At 37.4% G+C, this 22180-nt stretch overlaps 1 protein-coding gene across 2 annotated transcripts in view; it reads right to left on the bottom strand.

Annotated features, from left to right (window-relative positions):
- LRRC4C (leucine rich repeat containing 4C) overlaps positions 1-22180 on the bottom strand; it is a 1557030-nt gene that overhangs the window by 1013656 nt on the left and 521194 nt on the right. The gene's annotated exons all lie outside the window — the stretch shown is intronic.

Below are 22180 nucleotides of genomic sequence, written 5' to 3'. Positions count from 1 at the left end.
TAAATGGTGATTTTCATAATGTTCAGGAGTTTCTTAGATTTTCAAATACAATATAAATTATTAAACTATGTTCTCATTTAAATTTGGTGATTTCATTAGCAATTAAACATATGTTAAGCATATGTTATTTCATGAAGGAGATCTAGTTGTTGCTAGTTTGCCCTAGCTTGTTGTTGTTCTTAGGTATTAGCAAGTCAGTTTGGACTCAGATTATATAGATAGATAGATATAGATATAGATGATATAGATATGAAACGTCCAATGCCTTCCATTGCACAATTGGTGTTATGTTTAAAACCATTGTTCAAGCCACTGAGCCACTGAATCAATTTAGGTCCATGAAGATCCTGTTCTTTTTCTGACCTTTTATCTGATCTCTTAAACTTTCTCCATTCTCCATGTTGTTTCCCTCATGAAATTTGCATCATGAAGAAGCACTGCTAGAAACACCAGATTCCCTACCCACTTGATTTTGAATTACTTTTGGGGGGTTCCGTGTTCAGAAAACATCTACTGTTATCAAATTTGTTTTGACCCCACATTCAATTACATAACCCCATTTGGAATCTCCAACCATGTTTTAAGAAGCATTGCATACCAAGTATGCTGTGCTGTTCCAGGACTTAGTCTCTCCTCTTCACATGTCCAAAGTCATGCAACCCATCTCACCATCCTCTCTTCCAAAGAACTTTCTAGCTGCACTCCCAAGACACATTCACTGGATCTTCTTCTAGTCCCCGGTTATTTCAGGATTCTTCACCAGCATCGTGATTCAAATGTTCCAGTTCTTCTTCAATATTCCTTATTCATTGTCTGACTATCGTATGCAAATAAGGTACTTGAAAATACTGTGACCTCAGTAAATTATACTCAAAGTGACATCTTTGCTGTTTAATACTTGTCTTTTTCATCCTGACTTAGATGAGACTTTACAGAGCAGATAACCAGTTGTACATTCAGCAATATACGCATATTTTTGCTTCAACTCATCCAGTTCAACCTATTTATTGTACTGTCTCTTTTCTCCCACATATTATACAATTATTTTTTAAACCATATGAAGAATTGTGTAATTATTACCATAATTAATTTTAGAAACTTGTTTTTCATACTCATTGTTAACTTCCCTCACTCCACCCTGCTACCCTCCCCTGCCATGTCCCTAGGCAATTATTAAGACAGGTACTCTCTTTGTAGATTTACTTACCCTGGTATATAGAAAATCATACCCCCAGAAAGCCCAAAACAAGAATGTCTAAGCAAAAACATAGCAAAACCCAATTGAAATGATGGCAGAAATATTAAAAACTGGAACAACTTTAATATGGATCAAAAGGGAGATCAAATGATAAAGTATGAGATTTTAATCTAACTACATTTGCCATAATCAACATTTCAATGTTCTCTGACAGCAAGGTTATTCACATCCCTCACCTATGTTCACAGGGGATTCACCAGGGGCAAATGGATTTGGGGCTTCCAGTATCATCCATAGCCTATTACAAACTTGATGCTCACAATTTAAACTCTGGTACCATTCCCTCTCTCAGATTTGGATTTATAATCCTTAGATCATTCAGTCTGGTGGCATTTCTTCCATGTGGACTTACTTGATACCCCACATAAATGGCTTCTTGGTTGAAAGCTGTCTTTCTGATAGCTGAGCATCATCTGCTTTTTTGGTTTTCAAATTGTGCCACCTGATGTGACTATAATCTCCGAGAGCCTCAGTTTCATACTTGAACATAATGAATAACTCACAGGCTTGTTCTGAGGCACCCATAGAGCAATGCACATAGAAATAAGTGTGTAATCACCTCGTCCTTTGATGGGGCAAGAAGTCACGTAGAACTGCCCAAATGAGTTCAACTGTGAGTGCTAGCAAACCACAGAGTGAATAGTAATAAACTTGTAGGATTATCAGTTGGATTATTTTAAAATTTTAGAAGGAGATCTGGGCATAGTGAGTTATAGTTTGGCTGCCCACCAGAAGGTCTGTAGTTCAAGGTCATTATGAGTCAGAATGAACTCAATGACAGTGAATTGAATAACTCATTGTATCACCCCTGTTTCTTTGAGTCTCTATCTTAATTAAATTTTGAAACTATATTTGTTTCAATACATTCTCTTAGACTCTCTCAGGGTGTGTTTCCAAACAAATAGTGCAATGGATGCAACAGTGCCTTGATCTTCAAAAAACAACAAAAAAAGAAAGAGATATATATTTAAGATAATTGGTCATTACATTCACAATCTGTTCAGTAAAATAGGTTGTAATATGATTTGAATTTTGTGCACATACTAATTTATATACATGCAATCCCCAGATAATGAATAAGTTCTACTTCTGTACATTTAAATATAATTTGTATATAATTTGGAACAGTTAGGGATGATTCATATCTGATGTCAGATAGTTAAATGTTTGTCTTAGGATGTAATATAGAAATGCTTTCTATGAATATAAAACATTAAAGCAATACTTTTAGATATGTGGAACCATCTTAAACATAATACACTTATCAACTGTTTAATGCAGAATTGAGTCTAAAATGAAAAACCCCCACTAATCCATAATAATAAGTGGAAATTATTCATATACATAAAAATATAGTAATATTAATGCTTTGACACACACCACAAAGTAATGTTACTGGGAACCATTTTATTTACTTCAAATTTTTAACATAAATTTTATGTGTTTGGGAACTTTGGAGATATATGTGGCCAGAAATTGCCTAAACAGACATTAAGCAGCACGTTACTATGTGATTTACGGGCAACATTTCTTACATGCATAGGTAGGCAGATAGACAATTGTCCCTGTGAATATCTCAGACTGTAATTCTGAATCATAGAAAAAACAGAGCAGCTGGAGGTTTTGAATGACTGACTTCATGGTTAGCAGACAAACACATGACCACTATGCTCATACCAATATTTAATAGATAGCATATACTACACACTAGATATATATATATACTGTATACATATACATATATACTTAATAGCTAGCGTATAATACACACTAGATATATATATATATACTGTACACACATATATATATGCACACATACTATACTATAGTATTGTGTGAGTGTGTGTCTCTAGACCCCTATAATAGGAACACTGGTGGTCTAGAGGTTACACATCTGGCTGCTAACCACAAAGTCGGCACTTGGAGACCCCCAGCCACCGCACAGGAACTAGATGAGGAATTCTACTCCTGGAAAGAGCGACAGTCTGGGAAATCCACAGGAACAGCTCTTCCCTGCTCTTTATCATTTGGAATCAACTCCATGGCAGTGAGTCTGAGAGCTTTTGATCCCTGGAATTAATATACAATGTGAATTTTCAAGAAAAGAAGAAGGGGAAAACACAATTGATGGAAAATGCTTCATAGAATGAAAAGTGCGATGAATAAGTAATAACACACAATAGTCTTTCCATAGCATTCATTCACATAATGAAAACAACAGCTAAGGAATGATTGCTGTATGCCATACAGTCAAGTCCAGCCCAGAGCACCCCTCTCTGGCAGAGGAGAACTTTCCCACAGGGTGTCCTGGGCTGTCACAATGACAGTAGCAGACTGGCAAGCCATTTCGCCCATGGAGCAGGTAGTAGGTTTGACCTGCCAGTTTGGGGGTTGGGAGACAAGCATTTAATGATGATGCTGCAAGAGGGCTTTACTAAAGGTATAAGGAAAGATCATACCGGGTCTTCAAACATTTCTATATCTCTAGTAACTTTAGACAAGAGTGAAGATGATGTTTTCTGGAAAACTGTTATGACTCAAAAGCAGCTATATTTGAGTTGGTGGTGGGGGCCAGGGGACTCTAAAAGCAAGGGTACTGATGAGAATAGAGGGAAAGTGTATTTCAATTTTTAAATATTATGCAATTTACAGAGAAGCCAGGGCTCAATAGCTTTCCAAAGCATATATCAAAAGCAGGAGTGTGTGCAAATGCCCCCTATGTGCCATTGTGCTGCCTCAAATAACCATTCACTCCCTTAACACTGTTCTTTTCACAGCAGCAGGGCGCTCACATGAAACTAGCAGGACCTTAACCCAATGGTGAATCCCAGAGATATCAGTCCAGCTAGGCCTCTAGGCTGTGGAAGAAATATTTATTTGCTGTAATTGTGATAAATGATCACACAGAGTGATTCTCAGCCTGGAGAACTAGAGGGTTAAATCCCTAGTTTCTCCTCACCAGCAACTTCAACTCTTTTAGGAATGTGAGAAGGCAAGACTTAAAGAGGTTGTCTTCTGAATTGTATTTTTCCTAGAAGAGCACCCTGTATGCTAAAATGGTCTATCAATAGTATCGTTAGGTGTTATTCAATTTGACACACCAGTAAAATAAGAGCACGTGTGAAGGGAAAAGACGCATTTTCAGCGATGCTAAACTCCTAGATCGCAGACACTCTTTTGGTGTAGCTCAAATGGAAGGAAGGAATAACGTTTTTGTGTGTTTTGGGGACTCCAGGGACAGACTCAGATTGCTATCTGAGCCAGAATTCAAAATCAAGTGAGTTTTCACTTCAGGTTACACAATGACCACTTGCTTCTTATCGCTAACAAGGGTGAAACCAAAGAGAGATTCTGTCACACATCTCTATTCCATTATGCAGGATCATTTCTAAATTTGGAGGATGAAGCAATGTCTAAAGTAAAAGAATTGAATAAACAAGTCAGTCAGGATACTTTCCTGACTTTATCCACTCTTCCCATACACTGATACTTCGGATTTCTGTTATTTTCACCTGATGGGGCAAGGACGAGGGTTTTCATGCTGTTGAAGGGTGTGAAACCATGCTTTCATTTCCACCTCAGGCAGCATCTGGGATTGTATCCACCGAACTGTTAGGACACCATGCTGCTTTGAAACTCTACATTTGGTTAACTTACACATTGCCAAAGAACAAAAATAGGATAGTATTGCTATTAATATTATTCATTTGTCCTGTAATTGAACAATTACTGCTAACTACCACAAAAAAAAGATTTATATTGGATTGCAATAGAGAATAAAATCAAACCACCAAGCAAAATCCTCTCTCCACTTTTCATGGCTCATATATTCTACTGTGGAATAATTGAGAAAAGACAATACATTGTAATATGTGTTATAGTAAGTGGTATAGGGGAAAGCAAAGGAGAGTAAGACTTAATTAAGTGAAAATTAAGTAGAAAACAGTAGGTGTACTTCATAAAATAGTTCCAATATCCAGATCAAATTTATTAAGATAAAATGTATACCCACTCCTCATTTTTCTACATCATTAGAATCCAATGATGTAGATCGATGTGAAAACGGAGGATGACTACTTTATTATAACTAAGGAATTATATCATTTCATAATTGAAAAATTACATCTTATGCATGTTACATAACTGCCAAATGACTGTGAACCGTGGCTGATCCAAGTTGACACATAACCCTATCACCACCACCAGTCTCATCTCCAATCCTGGAGTTTCATGATGTAAAACATTGTTTAAAATACCCATAGTATAATTTTTACTGTTGTAAATGAAAAAGGTCAAATCAAAAGATAGTTGATAAATTATATATACACACACACACACACACATGTGAGTGTGGTGTGTGTGTGTATGTGTGTGTGTAAAGGAATGCTGATGACACAGGGATTATACATTGGGCTGCTTACCAGAAGGTCAGCAGTTCAAAACCACCAGAGAAAGAAAGGCTTTCTACTTCCAGAAAGTTACAGTGGAAACTCCCAGGAGCAGTTCTACCTTGATCTATAGGGTTGCTATGAGTTGGCATTGACTCAATGGCAGTACTTGTGTGTGTGTGTGTGTGTGTGTACATACATGCATACATATAGATATACCCCTGCTGTGCAGTCAACGATGAATCATAGCGACCCGCTATGGATTTCTGAGACGTAATTGTTTACTGGAGTAAAAACCCCAGCCTTTCCCCTTGGAGCTGCTGGTGGTCTCAAACTGCCCATCATGAGGACCCCAGCCCACCGGTAACCACTACATCAACAGGCCTCCATAAATTATACATGCATATATCTATTTGAATTTTCCATGTATTTTAAAAGTCCCCATATGTATGCATGAAATGTATACATCATATATCTCAAAAAATAGTACCTCATGTATGAGACTTGTACTATCTTGCACATAATCAGCTATTACTCAGAATAAACTAGAATTTAAAAAAATCATTTTATTGGGGGATAAACTAGAATTAAACTGAATTTTTATTATGATGAGGTTTGGTTCATGTGATTTATGTATATCATTTAGAAGGGTTGTCTCTTAACAAGAGAAAGAACCTCAACTATCATATTTTATTCAAAAGGTCCAACATTATTTCTACTATGATTTATCATAGTTTCATTCATTGCATGGACCAATAGTAGGAAAATGACTTTAAAATGTGTCAATTGGTTATTCCTTCCATTAAAATGACAAAAACAGTAGAACATAAAAGCTTTTATTATTTAATAAAATAAGGTAGAAATGCTTCCAATGTATTAGATAGAACACATAAGGATAAAATAGATTTATTTCCAGAGTACTTGATTTTTGTAAATTTATTTCCTTTACTGCTTAGTAAACACTTCTAGATCAGCACCAAAGTCTGTTTTGGAGAATTGAGACGGTGATGCCCCGCTGCAGGAGGGCACCTTTCTCCTGCAGCTCCTTGGTAACCACCGCTTGCCCTTCTCCCGCTTACTCCCTGCAGGCTCCTGCTCTGTGCAACACAACCAACTGGTTGACCTTTAACTCACAAAGGACACATAGGCTCCTCATTTCAATGTGCTCTCTTTTCCTTCCTGGATATCTTAATTTCCCTCCTCCTTAATTATTCTGAGCTGCAGTGACTTGAGAAAACTGCAATGTATGCCTTTTCTACTATCAACATCATGACCCCGACCTTCCTAACGGCACTGAGCTGGCATATGCCTCCAGTTTTCAAACTCTGTCTTCACCTTCTGGCACCCAGAAGCTATTTTCAACAAGCTGCCACCATGACAAGGGGCTGACACATGAATACTTGATGGTAAAGGCCGACTCTGCACAGCAGTGGAGTGGAGGCCAGAAGCGTGGGATCTTTGTACAGAATGACTTTCTTTCAAATCTACTTCCCAAGGAGGTATGGACATTTTCACCGCTCTCTCCATGCCGACTGCCATCCATTTTGTGGTTTGTTGTTCTTGCAGCACACATTAAATACAGTACATTTTACCAATTTACTTATAGGTGCCAAATCTTGACAAACATGCCAAAATGAACACAGAATATACCCGTTTCCCCTTTCTAGGTGATCCCTTACTTCCTCAACAAACAAACAAACAAGTAAACAAATTTATTGCCATTGAGTCAATTGTGACTCATAGCAACTGATAAGATGCTGCAGCAGTGTCCCCATGGTTGGCAAGACTTTAAAATTTTATGAGAGTAGAAAGCCTCATCTATCTTGCACAGAACAGCTGGTGGACTTGAAACTCTGACCCTGTAGTTAGCATCTTTATTCACAGTCCACGATACCACACTGGCAACTAATGATCTGATTTCTGTCCACAGACTTTTCCTTTCATAGAAGGTCAAAGACAGTCAGATCATTGCTCAAGGCACCAGAGTGTAGACCAGGTCTATCAGTCTACCCCAAAATTCAAATGTTCTTCTTGGACTTGGTGTCTTAAAGACCTTCTTCCTCTTTATAAATGAACTTCATGGTTCACACTTCAAATCCTTAAGTCAATTCTTCTTCTCAAAACATACTTTCTTTGTCTGGTGAATTCCTAGTCAACTGTGTGGGTTCAGAGGAAACCTCACTTTCTCTACAAAGAATTATTTTCTACCATAAAATATATTATGTTGAAGTATTCACCTCAGTTTATAATTGCATATTTGTATGTTGGCTTATATATTTACTTTTTGTCTCTTGCAATAAATAGTAAGCTATGAGAAATAGGGTGATTTTATATTGCTCTCTGTTGTGTGTGTGTGGTGGGGGCAGTTTATGTGCAACTTCTATTCTTAGGACAGCTTATAAATATGATGATAATACTGTGGTTCAGCTAAGGAAACAAAGACTTCCTTTCTGAACCCTCTGAACTTGATCCCTCAAAACCTTGCTTTCTGCCAATTTCTTCCTCATAACTGACCTCCAGGAGGATTCTGTCAGATCAGGTTCTGTTTGCCTCTCCCTTCAACACAAATAAAAATGATATGTCCATTTATGGATTGAATTTTCAACAAAATCATAAGCATATCATTCACATACAACCTTTGAAACACAAATTGCTGATGTCCCTTCTTCAGGGATTCCTTGGATTGCCATTTTCAATTGAACATTTTACAAGGAAATTGGTTATTTGTGTTTTATATCTCCATGGTGCTAGTACAGTATATGCTTAGTCAATCTATGCTGATTGAAAAAAAAATGCTGAGAACCACCCCAGTCCTTTCTAAAATGTCTCCTAAGCACTCCTGTCATCTTTTTTACCAGCCTTGAATTTTGAAGTGAAAGCCATTCATGTTTCTGAACATATCCAAAGAGCAACAGTGTGTGGCACCAGGATGTTTCAAAACTACTGAGATGCACATGGTTTGATGGCTTTTGCTAGAGGTTTAAATTAGGTATTCTTTTCTCCTGACAGCAAAGGGAACTCTAATCTGCAGAACAAGGCAGTACCTGAGTCAAAGGTAAGAAATGACAAAGTGTCATTTTCATGGAACTTTGAACTAGCTAGGCAAATGATCTGAGGACAACTGGTGTTTTATGGGCTAAAAGAGGTCCCTTATGTTTATAGATTCTATTTCAAAACACTTGTCAGGTGACAAAGGGGGCATCATTATGTAAGTTAGGTATATATTTGGCCACCAGATCATGTGCTAGTAACACGGAAGGAAAAAGGTAAATTTAATTCCCTCAGAGAACAAAATGCATTTCTGTATAAATGGGGAAGCAGCTTTGGTGGGCACGTGGGGTACACACTGAGCTGCTACCCATAAGCCAGTAATTTGGACCCTAAAACTTCACCCAGGAGAAAGGATGGAGCTACCTGCTTCCCTAAGGATTTATAGACTTAGAAACCCAAAAAGGAAGCTCTTTTCTGTCCTATTAAATCTCTATCATATAGAATTGATTCAATGGCTGATATATATACAGTTTTACTTTTTAGTGAATAGTCACAGTAGTCTGGGTTTAGTATAAAATATGAACTAAACCAAAGAAGCTTGGAAGAGATTGCTTTAACAAAACAATTGGGGAGATTTTCTATAGTGACTTAAGAATGATGAATGCAATGTACAAAAACACATTGTATTCATTATGTGAAGGTATGACAAAAGGACTGCTCCTAAGGTTCCAACCATACATACATAGAGTTTTTTTCTCTTCCCCAAGCAAAGCATGCTTAAACATTTTTCTGCAATCATAAGATGGCTACAGATAAGTTCTCAGCAATATGCTAGCCATCATCTCATGAGAGTATCTTCAAAGGGAAAAAAAACAAAAACAATTGAAACAGCCACTTCTGAGGGTTCATGGGAGGCAAGTTAAATTCAAGACAGCCAGCTCAAAAGTTATAGCAACTGTTGCATGGAAACTGCAAAGGGATAATAACCTTAGTGATTACCTTGCTATATTTTCTCAAAAGAAAGGCTGATCCCAGGAGGCTATTTTGAAAAAGTTTTCAGAAAAAGACTAGGAATGTTGAGCAAAGGATTTGTTCCCCCCTATCTTGATCAGGCACTTGCTTATTCTTCAAGAGCACCAAGAGGAGCTGTCCATTGAGAATTTCACTGGAAAACCTTAAGCCCTCCACCATACAGCCCTGGTCTTGCCCCTTCAGGCTTCTCTTTCATTCCTAAAATGAAAAGAACACTTAAAAGGAGCACTATTTGAGTCCTTCAAAGATGCCAAAATTGCCATTTTGACTTGTTATACGTTGGAGGGCACCGCAAAGTTTGGGGGAGAGATGGAAACACCATATTCAAAGGGAGAATGTGGGATATAACAAGATAGTAACTTGCTTTCTTTCTTTTTATTTTATATTTCAGTTTTTAAAAAGGTTTCTATGGTTTTATAGTAATATTTTTATTTATCCTCATAAATGCCTGACCATGAAAACAATATTCTTTTGCCAATAAAACATGATAAAACACAGGAGGCACAAATAGCTGTAGATTCATTTGCTTTTGATAAAAGATATTTCTAGCAGAAAATTACTCTGAATGTGAAAATTCAGGTGGAAAAGTTGATAAACCTAAAATCACATGCCCTAGTTATTATGCCTTTTAAATGTCTAAAGCTTATCATAATTTTTAATTATTGAAGAGGAAAATAAAGGGAAGGAATGAAAATAGAACCACTTGGATCATTTACTATAAAGTTCGTGTTAAAATTTTTCACTGATTGTAGAATTATAGTTTTTTAAAATTAACAAGTAAAAGGCAAAATATGCAAATAAGTCTAAGTGGCCTAAAACCCTTTTATCCTAAAACAAAACATATGATAAGAGTTATAACCAATATTCAGCCAATTTTAGTTTGCATGATATCAATCCAAAATATATTGACAGTAACATATACATTAAGATATAAAGGGAATACAAGCTAAAAAAATAAAGATTAATATATCATGTAAAAGCAGCATCTACAGAAGAGCTGGCTGGGATTAAGAACGTTCTCCCTGGGTTTCACATGTTGGAGGTTATATTCTGCTGTTGTTTGGGGGAAGGATGAGGGGGGAATAGCTTTGTAGCTATCCCAAACGGAGATCTGCTTTTCAAACCGACTGGTCACTCATTACTTTCGCCCCTATAACCCTCCGAAGCACTGACTTGAATAGACATGATCCACATTCGACCAACAATTGGCTGTTTTCTTTCTCTGCATCATTGGGTTTTGTGTCCACTCTTTTGAACAACAGTGTTATATGTGATTGTGTGTGCATTTATACGATAGATATAAAATGAGATGGTACATGCTGGTTCAAAAATATTTTCATACAGTATTTTCAAACATGCGGAAATTATAAATATTGATGTGATTTCAAACTATTTTTAAATTATTATGTTTGCTTAGTAAACTGATGTCACTCATAGTGCATATTTTAAAAAAGAAATAATATTGAAGTTGAAGAAAATGAAAACCAACCCATAAGAATCAAAATTTGATCTTAAGTCTATTCCATCCTGAACTCTGAGAACATCTAAAGAATAGATTTGTCTCATTAAGCACGATTAACAGACCCGAGGGGCTGCGGGATGACATCATGAACATCATACATAAGGAAAGCAAGAGGTCATTAAAAGACAGGAATGAAAGAAAAGGTTAAAGTGGCAGTCAGCAGAGTCTCTGAAACTTGTTCTCGATATTACGGCAGCTACAGCAAATGTTACACAATTATAAAGCTGAACAGAACATGCCACAGACAACTGAAGAAGATATAACGCAAAATATGACCATGAAATATGCAAGGATTCAGTTGTGCAAGGAAACCAAGAGGGAAAAACAAGTTCCGCATACACTAAGCCAGCCAAACCGAAGAAATAATTCAAGCCTTTCGATGCATTACTGAGCCATTCTATGAGCAAACTATTGAACAATGCAGGAAGCATTAGAAGAAAATTGAAGGACTAGAGTCACTATACTGTGAACTACCGACAGAACAGATAGATCTGTCTTGAAAGGACAGCCAACTGCTCCTTAGAAGCATGGACAGTGAGACTTAGTCTCCCATCCTTTGGCTATATCCCGAGTGCCTGGTAAAGAAATCCTGCTTGTAAAGTGAAAAGAGAAAGACGCTCAAGGAGATGAGTCGACATCATCCATGGCTTCAACAACCCGCTCAAAGTCAACACTTGTAAGGATGGCACAGGACCGTGTTTCCTTCTTTCCTTCTGTCTTATATGAGTTGCTATGAGTCAGAACAGACTTGATGGCCCCTAACAACAATAACAACAAGAAGTACATTTTCTAAAAATATTTAAAGCCACAGAATATAAGATTGAAAGATGATCTATTGTCCATTTAAAAATAAAATTTTTAATTGGGTTGTGGTAGCGTAGGGAGAGGGGAATGGTGATCAATACAACAGATATACGAACTGAAAAACTTGGGGGTAGGAAGAGTGTACAAGAATGGCTTTGTAGCTCTCCCAAATGGGCCAAAAGGATGGCCACTATTACTTTCTCCCCTGCAACCCTGTCATGCACTGGTTTGAATTAACATAATCCACATGGGGCAAACAACAATCAGTTTTCTCTCTCTGCGTCATTGTGTTTTGTGGCCAAATCTTTAGAACGGTGTTTTGCGTGCGGCCATCATTTACTTTCGTAAAGTAGATCATTCGTCCTACATGCTATAAACTTCACCCAATGTCTTTGTTATCTCAATGGAGATATTTGCATGTCCATTTTCTTAAAGTTCTGTGTACAGATACATCAAGATCTTTAGAGGGCAAGCAAAGCAATATATGTGAGAGGAACAATGGTTTTCACATGCTGCTAAAGAAGTACCTAAAACTCCCCGATAAAATGCGTAGCCGGCCTCTGCTCCACAGGGCCTCAAATGGTTTCACTTAGCTCAACCCTTACCTCCTGGACTTGCTTCGGTGTGAAGGAAAACAGTGAATCCTGCATTTCCTGGGCTGCCCTTCTGCGTTGCCTCACCCAGAGATATGTTTGTCATTTGAAGAGTGTTCCCAGCACTTCCTTTTCCTGTGGGCAACAAGCATTAGCATTTCCCTTCATCAAGAGGATATGGGAAACCTTGAATCCTGCAGGTTCCAGTGCATCCTAATTGCATTAAACAACGGAGCTTTATATATCTTCCTGTGTTTCACAACAAGGTTTGCTCACTGAGGTTGTTGACTTATCATCCCAACCTGGCCAATAAACACAGCTGAGGTTAATTGATGGGCGGAGGAATACATGGCTTGGTCAGCCTTGCTTTTCAAGTTCTCGGGTCTCTTGCTTTGTGAAGGTCGGTCCAGCGTGAAGATGCCTTAGTCAGTTAACTGCTTTTGTTCCAAGGCTCACAAGACATCTCTGAGCAGAAGCCACATAGACCTACTGAGATGCAGCCTTGGGTCCCAGACAGACTTGTGGAGACCCTGCCAATCCTGAGATGATTTCCCTGTCCCTGACTTGGCTTTCCCCCTGCAGTCGGCCTCATTTCGTTTCTTTCATGAGATGGTGGAATACTTTGTGGCTTGGCGTCGGACATATGGGATAATGTTGGATTTGTGAGCTTGGGCAGCTCTGGGTAGGGATGTTTTCTTTCTGTGCACTTAACATTTATATTAAATTCTTTTTTATACAAGAAAAAAATGTTGCATGTTATGAGAGAATTTTTAATTATTTTAGGATAGAAAGGAAATTTAATATAATGCAAGGAGAAAATAAAATAAAATGTTTTGAATGCTGTTTTACTTACATGTCTTTCTATATATTGACAGCAAGCCTAAAATAAAATGGTCATACCCACTCTACACATAAGGAAACTAGGTCTCAAATGTTTATTCAAAATTATAGTATTAGTAAATTGGGTGGTAAATCACCCACTCTAGTTACATTGAAGCTGACATGTTTTCTTATTGGTGTTCTGCCTCCGCAAAGGACCACATTGCTAGTGAACATCTTCCATTTTGGAACTGAAAACTCATTGTTCTCAACAGGTGTCAAGTTCAGATTTTGTCCATAAAAGAAAATGTATTTGCGATGTTAAAATAAAAAACAAGTAAAAATCGTCTTATTTTAAAAACGAATACTACATGCAAATCCAATTCTGTTGACTTCTCTATTAGTAAGTAAACAGATATTGATGAAATGAACATAAAAAATGATTGTTCTTTTACTCAATTTAGAATTTTATCGTGCTTGTTGTCAGACTTGCTGCACAGGACAATATGTATTTCTTAACTAAGTGAATAAATCATGTCAAATATCTACCTTGTTCAGAAACAACCACCAAGCATTGATTCAAGAAAATCATAATCTAAATGATGGTAGTTAATGTTAACTCAAATCTAGCATATCTTCCCTATCCTTCATTATAGGAATGCAAAAATTGGCCTTCCAACTTTCATGTTAAAGTAGTCAACTTCAATAAAGAATCATGGTGGGGAGGGCAGCGGAGGTGGGGTAGGGGGGGGTGGAGGGGGTGTTGGCCCTTACTCAAAAGAAGCCAGCCACAGTTTTGTCATACAGTGTTTAATGGAGCTCTAGTAAAACCAAGCTTCCTTTAGTACTAGAAAGCACTTGACCTTGGGGAAAGTGTTGACTGATACCAAAGGGATTAGGACATGTTCCATTTTCCAACTCCCTCTTCAATTACTTTGATTAGCAATTAAAATGCTAATTAAATAACAACTCAAAATTTAGCACTCAGAAGGTTATAATTTAATGTGAGCACAAATCCTAACGTAGACAAGTAATAAGGTCACCAAACAAAAAATGGTAGAGAAGAATCTGAATCATCCTAATTCTTTTAATGATTAATTTAGCCACACTGGTTTTCTATGTAGTCACAATGACCATACACGCAAATCATCTCTAAAGTAAGAAAATATAACAGCGTATTTGCTATCATTTGATCGTATATAGACAATTATTGCACTAAAATATAGAACTGAGATAAGTGGGAAAACAATTTTCCTGGGCATTACAATGCAATTTTAATGAATAATAATAACTCAATTTGTGTAACATTTAGTCCAACATTTTAAATTTTTTATTTTGTTGTTTTTGCACACTTGCATTGTGTTATATCTTTATCATTCTTTAGCAATTCCTCTCACGGGTGAGCTGAAACAATGTTTTCTATTTTCCTTTTCTTTTGCTTGATGAGGTCATCTTCCTCAAGCACCAGGGGAGAGCCTTCATTTCCGTTGCTTTAGAGATGATCTGACTCATCATGGCCCTCCAAACAACAAAACAAAACCCTTCTGGTCCTTCACCATTCTCACAACTCTTTCTATCTTTGAACACAAGCAGCCACTGTGTCAAGCCATCTCAGTGAGGTTTCATCTCTTTATCACTTACCCTCCACTTTGGTAAATATGCTGTCTTTTCAGTGGATTGATCTCTCTTGATACTATGCTCAAAGTACATGAAATGAAGTCATGCCAATGTTTTTTCTAAGCCACATTCTGGCTGTACTTCTTGCAAGACAGATTTGTCCAATATCCTGGACAAATTAGGTAGTTCCTAATATATTCTGTATTCTTTGCCAACATCACAATTCAGCATCATTAATCTCCATCGGGCTTCCATATTCTATACCCAGCATATCAGGTGACTTAAAGTACCAGAGCATGGGTGAGGCATCCCTTAGTGCTCAAGGGAACATTTTTTTTTTTAATATGACCTCTTAAAGAAGTTGTTTACAGCAGACTTACAATATGAAATACTCCTTTTGCTTTTTTAGATGGCTATTTCCATTGTCGGTGTTTTTGGATTCAAATAAAATGAAACACCTTCATCGTCAAACTTTTCTACTTTTATCATGATGTTGCTTATTGATCCAATTAAGAGAACTTTGGTTACAGAAAGTTGTAATCAGGTTGTTATCACTGAGTGCTTCGGTCCTCTTCATTTGTAGCAAACAAGTTTTGAGTCCATGCCAACTCCTAGAGACCAGAGAGGACAGGGTGCGACTGCCCTTGTGTATTCGCTCATCTGAAACTCTTTATGGGACTGGAATGCCCCTCTCTCTGCTGTAGAATGTCATCTATTTTATATTGTTCAGGAATCTTCCTCCCCTCCTGTTGCCACACGCTCCTTTATACCGTCCAACTTCTTGAAATATTTGCTCAACATATAATTGAATGAATAAAGTACAAGGATACAACCCTGATTCACATCTTACTGGTTTTAAACTAAGAAGTATCCCTTGTTCTAGTCGAACAACTTCCTCGTGTTCCATGTGAGCCCCATTAAGGGTTCTGGAATTCCACTCTTCTTCAGTGTTTCCAATATGTGTTATGATCTACCCAGTGGAATGCCTTTGCCTAGTCAGTAAAACACAAAGAAAACATCTTTCAGGAATTCCACATGTTAATTCAAGATCCATCTGAATTTCACATTCTAATAGCCAGTAAGTACCAATATATCTTGATTGTATGTTTGAGCAAGTTCACACTACAAATGTTAGCAAAAATACCCTATTTCTCTCCCTTTGGCATTATTGGTTGATTCAAAAATGTGAATCAAAGTCATAGTAACTGGTCTTTCTTGTGCAGATGTTATCCTATTACTAAAAGCGTTGTATTTTAGAATAAATCTTGAAATGTTCTTTTTAATGATGAATGTGATCTGTACCCTCTCATTTTGTTAATTTCAATATAGTAGAATCTATAACTTATAATTTTGCCAATATCCATTCCAACTCACTAATGTTAAAGATATTTACCTTCAAAGGCTTCATTGAATATTTGAAAAATTATTTTAACGTGATTCATATTTTATACTTGCCATGTTCCAATTATTAGCGGAGGTTTGAAAATCTTTAGCTCATTTTAAATTCTGCCATATCAGCCAGTGAACGTCCAGATCTGTCCCCAAGTCAGGTCAGGAGGGTCTCCTCTGCTTTGTGGTGGCAGCTCTTCTTCAATTGCCTTTTAAGTATTTTCAAATTGAGGAGCTGGCTTCACTTAAGACCCATACATTTTTACTGTTCTTTTTTCCCCCTCAGAAGTAAATTTCCAGATTCTTTTCCATCTATCTTAATTCGAAAGCATCAATGAAGCTTGTCCAGCATGGTGACTTTGCTAGTGTTTAAAATACCAATGGCATAGCTTCCAGCATCACAAAGCACCACAATATACCAAATAGATAGGTGAGTGGTAGTTTTTATTTATAGTGAATAAAAATTAATCTTATTTATTAAAAACCAAAAATATTACACCCCTAGGGAGCATCTCACCTCAAGAATTATTATTGCTGAAAAGCAAATGATCTTACTGATCTGGTTCTTAACTCAAATGGTCCCTTCTGCTGAGAAGATCATTCTTCCTCTTCCATGGTGTTTTGAACTAAAATAAGTCATCATTTTCATGTCAATAGATATATTTTCTGGAAATAAAGAGGCCATGCAATGGCTGATATAGATAGTGAGGATTTGGAGGAAACCTAAGATTGGCAGGAATCTATAATGTATCAAGTTATGAGACTCATGATCATGTATGTGTACACGTACACATTCATGCATGTGATAATATGGAGTGTTTAGCAAATGCACCACTAAAACATATTTCACCAAGCAGCTCTCTTTTTTCCTAAAGTCATGTTAGCTGAGGTATGATTTGTCAAATTGATTTTTTTAAGTTTAATTTTGTGTAACTGACATTTTCTCCACACCAGCCAATTAATTATATTACAATTGAATAGTTATGCTGACAAAACTAGATATTTTGTGAGGTAACATTTTTTGGGTAAATAATATAATAAAGGTTTCAAACGAAAACACATAATGGTAGTATCCAGTTAGTGTCTTGGTTATATCATACCACTATAATAGAAACGGGAACCCTGGTGGTTTAGTGGCTATGCATAGGGCTGCAATCTGCAGGGTCAGTAGTTTGAAACCACCAGCAGCTCTGTGGGAGAAAGACTGGGCTTTCTACTCCTGTAAACAGAAACAGTCTCAGAAACCCACAGCACATTGCTGTGAGTCAGCATTGACTCTCTTGCAGTGAGTGAGTGAGTTTTTATAACAGAAATGCCACATGTGGGTGGTTTTAGGAAACATAAATTTATTTTATCTTAATTTAGGAAGCTTGGTGTCCAAATTTAGAGTGTCACTTTTATGGGAATGTTTTTCTCTCCGTGTGAGATCTGGTTATAAGTCCTTATTTCTTTTAAACATCTGTTCCTGGGCTGGTCTTCAGGTGGCAGGGCATCTCTCTTCCACTTCCTCTGCTTGCTTACTTAATTGTTTTATCCCTTATATATCTCAGAAGATATATGGGCAAGATACATCCTATATTAACCCTGCCTCATTAACATACAAAACAACACATTAACAAATGGGATTATAACCACAGGCAGAAGTAAGGATTGCAACACATATTTTGGAAGAACAAAAATGAATTCATAACAATTCACAACGTTTAGCAGATGCAGTCTATAAATCAGTAAGTGCTAAACTATTGACATGCTTCTGTAAGGGTAACACCTACCTAGCTTTCTATCCTTTGAAATACTGAGTAGACCTATCAAACTATTGCTCAAGGAATACATAACCCAACAGTTAAGTACCTGAGACATGTGGTTTTAGCATTTTCATTAGGTTGTTGGAGTTTTCAGCTCTAACTTGAACACTCTTAGATGCAAATCTATTTAAAAATCACAATGATCTAATGATTTAATAGTCAAACAGAATACCTTTAAATCAGGTCACTTGATGATTAGATTTGCTTTGGTAGGACTAACCTACAACTTGTATCATTGACTAATTACCTTAAATATTTATCAACCATTGACTTTATTTAGAATTTAGCTGGTCCCTGGAGGTCTCTAGAGGACAGAGAACCGGTCCCTAGGGTTTCATGGCTGATGGATTTGAACCACTGACCTTGTAGTTAGCAGTCCACGGGGTAACCCACATTGTCGTTAGAACTCCTGAATAGCTATGGTATTGATTGAAACTATGGCACCACAGATGATAAAAAAGTCAAAACTGTGCAGATAAATAATAGGACACACACTCGATATGTTTTCAATTCATGATTTTTGCATGCTGAACTGTATTAAGCATGTACCTATTCCTCAAGAGACCTGTGTTAAAATACCGTACCTCGGGGAGAAAATAGGAGAGTCCTCCAGTGCAGGCAGCCTCACGAGGAAGCTTCAAGGTCTGAAGAGTAGCATTTGATCTGTTCAGGCCGATATCATAACCCTCAACGATACCCTAAGGAGCTGACCTTCTTTCACACATCAAAAGTCTTGGCAGAATTGCAAGAGAGAGATTTCTAGACACTGGGACACTGTGTACATTTCCCCACTGAAAGTCTCCGGACATGTTAAAGTGACAACCATGCCCCTTTCTGGCCACCAAGCACCACAGAGGGAAGGAATAATGTGTGGAATGAGCACAAAGCCATTAGGTCCCTGGGTAGGCTTTTAAAATGACAGAATGTGTGCTCTCCCCTCATTTATGATTTCAGGATACAATTTCCTATTAAATATTTCAGAGCAATGCTTGTAAGCAGACAGAAATCAGACCGTCAAAGGGAGAAAGTGAGAGTCTGGGTGCTGGGTAGGTACGTGCTAGTGCGCTTCTGGCCATTATACCTCTCCTAGGAGGACAGTCATCAAGTGTACACTCCCTTAAAAGGCTTTCGATTTTCCAGAAAAAGTTCAAATGTTTTACTTTTTCCCTTTCATTCTGTTTAGACTCTAATTCTCAAGGATGTGGAGACTTTTCTTATCTACTTTGAGTATGTTATCAGGAGCCATTAGTCCCCAGAAAAGGACACCATGCTTATAGAAGGTCAGCGAAAAAGAGGAAGGCTCTCATAGACATGGATTGACCCTGGCTGCAACAATGGGTTCAAACATAAACAACTCTCAGAATGGCACAGGATTGGGCAAGGTTACTTTCTATAGTATCTGTCATGTATGTAGTGTGTATAATATATTTTGAAGGAAGAATGGCACTTAAAGCCACAGTCCTATAATTATAGCAAGTCAACCTAAGGCTTAAGGGTGGTTGAAGTGAAGATCTTCATGAATTGTCACACTTACATAGCTTCTTAGTGGAGGCAATTTGGGAAAAATAATCGTAGGTCATTTCCAGGATTAGTTATAATATAATTGGTGTGTAAAACTAGAGCATGAGGAAACAAGCTATGGATCTAATGACAAAAATGGTGAGCTATAATAACTTAATTATCAGATAAGTCTAACCACTGAGCTGAGAAAGAACAGATGTTAAGTAGAAAATAGATGCATGAAGCAGCTGTTTGGAAGATGTCAGCCATATGCTTGCAGAATGGGTATAAGAGAGGATTGAGCTGGTATGCATTTTAACAGGCTAATGAAGCTTTTGCAAGCTCAATGATGATTCTAGAATTATTATCTTGGTGACCATTTTATCTCTGTTAGCTTTGGACTTTCCTGCCTTAGAACTGAAAGCCCCATACCCTGGGGTCCTGCACAGTTTGAAAAGCTGTCCTCCCACTTATTGATTCCAACTCAACTGAAGGCATTAACATAACTTCGGAGCTACTCTGTAGAAGGAAGATGTTACAGTCTACCTCCGTACAAATTGACAGCCTTCGAGCCCTATAACATAGTTCTACACTACCCTACAGGTTTACTATGAGTACAAAATGATATGAGAGCAATGATTTTTTTTTTTCGAGTAGTGGGAGGGTTGGAAGAGATTAATTTGGAAGTCATGTATTGATAGTATCATTCTCCATTTTGTGATATGATGTGGTCATCCTCCATTTTCATAAAATTGTAATGATTGTTTTTGCATAATAACCTGGTCTTTGGAACCCAAATATATTAGATTGTTAAGGTTTTGTGTCAGCTTCGCTGGGCCAGGAATCTTAGAAATTTGTCCCTTAAGGTCTACCCATTTGTGAGGACGTGACTTGTTTCCAATGTAATAAAATCCTAGTAAACTTGCTGGCTTATTGCTGAGTCTGGATTCTGTATCTGGCTCATAGACCTATGGTTCTTTGGACTTGACCCAACAGCCTTCAGACTGCCTATGGGTCAGGGGAGTGGTCAACAGGCTGCTATCTCACTTGTTGATCAGAAAGGAATTTGACTCTTCTCCTCAGCTATGAGCTTGTTGTTTTCCTGACAAACTTGTGCTTACCAGTCCTGAAGCCCAGAAGAAGCTTCTATCTAAGTTAAAAGGGTCCATGTTGATAACTAAGGAGTGAGTATACATGCATGGAATATATAAACTGTTCCTACAGAGGACACAAATCACTTGTATGCCTAAGGGCATACAATTGTTGTCATATTAATTATCAGTAATTTGCAGAGTTCTAAAATAGCTGAAAGACAATGAAAAATACAGATCTCATAGAAGTAGATTTTCTGGGAAGGTATACAAAAGAAAAGATGAGATTTACTATTTTTTTTTCTCAAGACATCCAGTAATACTTCTGATCCATTTCAAAGGCTTTTATAGTTTTTCTTGGCATTAACTGTGTCATCAGGATAGCAATACTTAGTAACTGTATTCCTTAGGTGCCCCTGACTGAACAAGTTAAAAAATATCGATATATAGATACAGATTTAGCTCTACTCAGATGTATGGAGAATGAAAAGAGAAAACATATCTAAATCAACCCCTAATTCATAGTTGCTATTCCATAACTTTCATTCTTCTAAGTTAATTTTCTCCAAAAGTTGTGTGTGTGTATGTGTGTGTGTTTCTGATTATATTTCAATGGAAAGTATATTATCACACATCCCTTATATCAGCAGTTCTCAACCTGTGGGTTGCGACCCCTTCAGAAGTTGAACAACCCTTCACAGGGGTCACTTGATTCATAACTGTAGCAAAGTTACAGTGATGAAGTAGCAATGAAAATCCTTTTATGGTTGGGGGTCACCACCACATGAGGAACTGTATTAAAGGGTCACGGCATTAGGAAGGTTGAGAACCACCGCCGTATATGCTTTTCAGCCAGATAGTATACGTGCTAGATTGAACATTCTTATTTTCTTACTGTATTTCTCACACAATCAAACACTCACCTTGAGCTAAGCTATGTGCTTGACATATCTCACTTAATTGCATTTAATACTCACAACAATCAAATCAATTTATATCATTGATGTTATTGTGTGCTGTCCAGTTGATTCTCGCTGAAAGCATCTCTGTATCAATTCTATGGGGTAGAGGAGCACTTTCCCCACGGGTTTCCTACATTGTAATCTTTATGGAAACACATAGCCTGGTCTTTTTTCCTTTGAAAAGATTCAAACCACCAACCTTTCCATTAAGAGCTGAATTCTTGAATTGCATTATCAGGGCTTCTACAAAATATTCTTGTCAGAGGTGTCGAAGGGATCAGGTATAAGGCATCATCAGAACAAAAAATCTTACCATAGTGAATGATGGGGGAGTGCGGAGTGGAGACCCAAAGCCCATTAGTAGGCCACTGGAGATCCATCCCCTTGCAGAGGGGTCTCGGGGAGGAGA

The sequence above is a fragment of the Echinops telfairi genome, unplaced genomic scaffold, assembly GCF_000313985.2.
Source record: "Echinops telfairi isolate 266 unplaced genomic scaffold, ASM31398v2 ScPeMD7_60;HRSCAF=208, whole genome shotgun sequence".
Taxonomy (NCBI): Eukaryota; Metazoa; Chordata; class Mammalia; order Afrosoricida; family Tenrecidae; genus Echinops; species Echinops telfairi.
The sequence above is the reverse complement of the archived record's forward strand: the minus strand, read 5'-3'. Positions and strand labels throughout refer to the sequence as shown.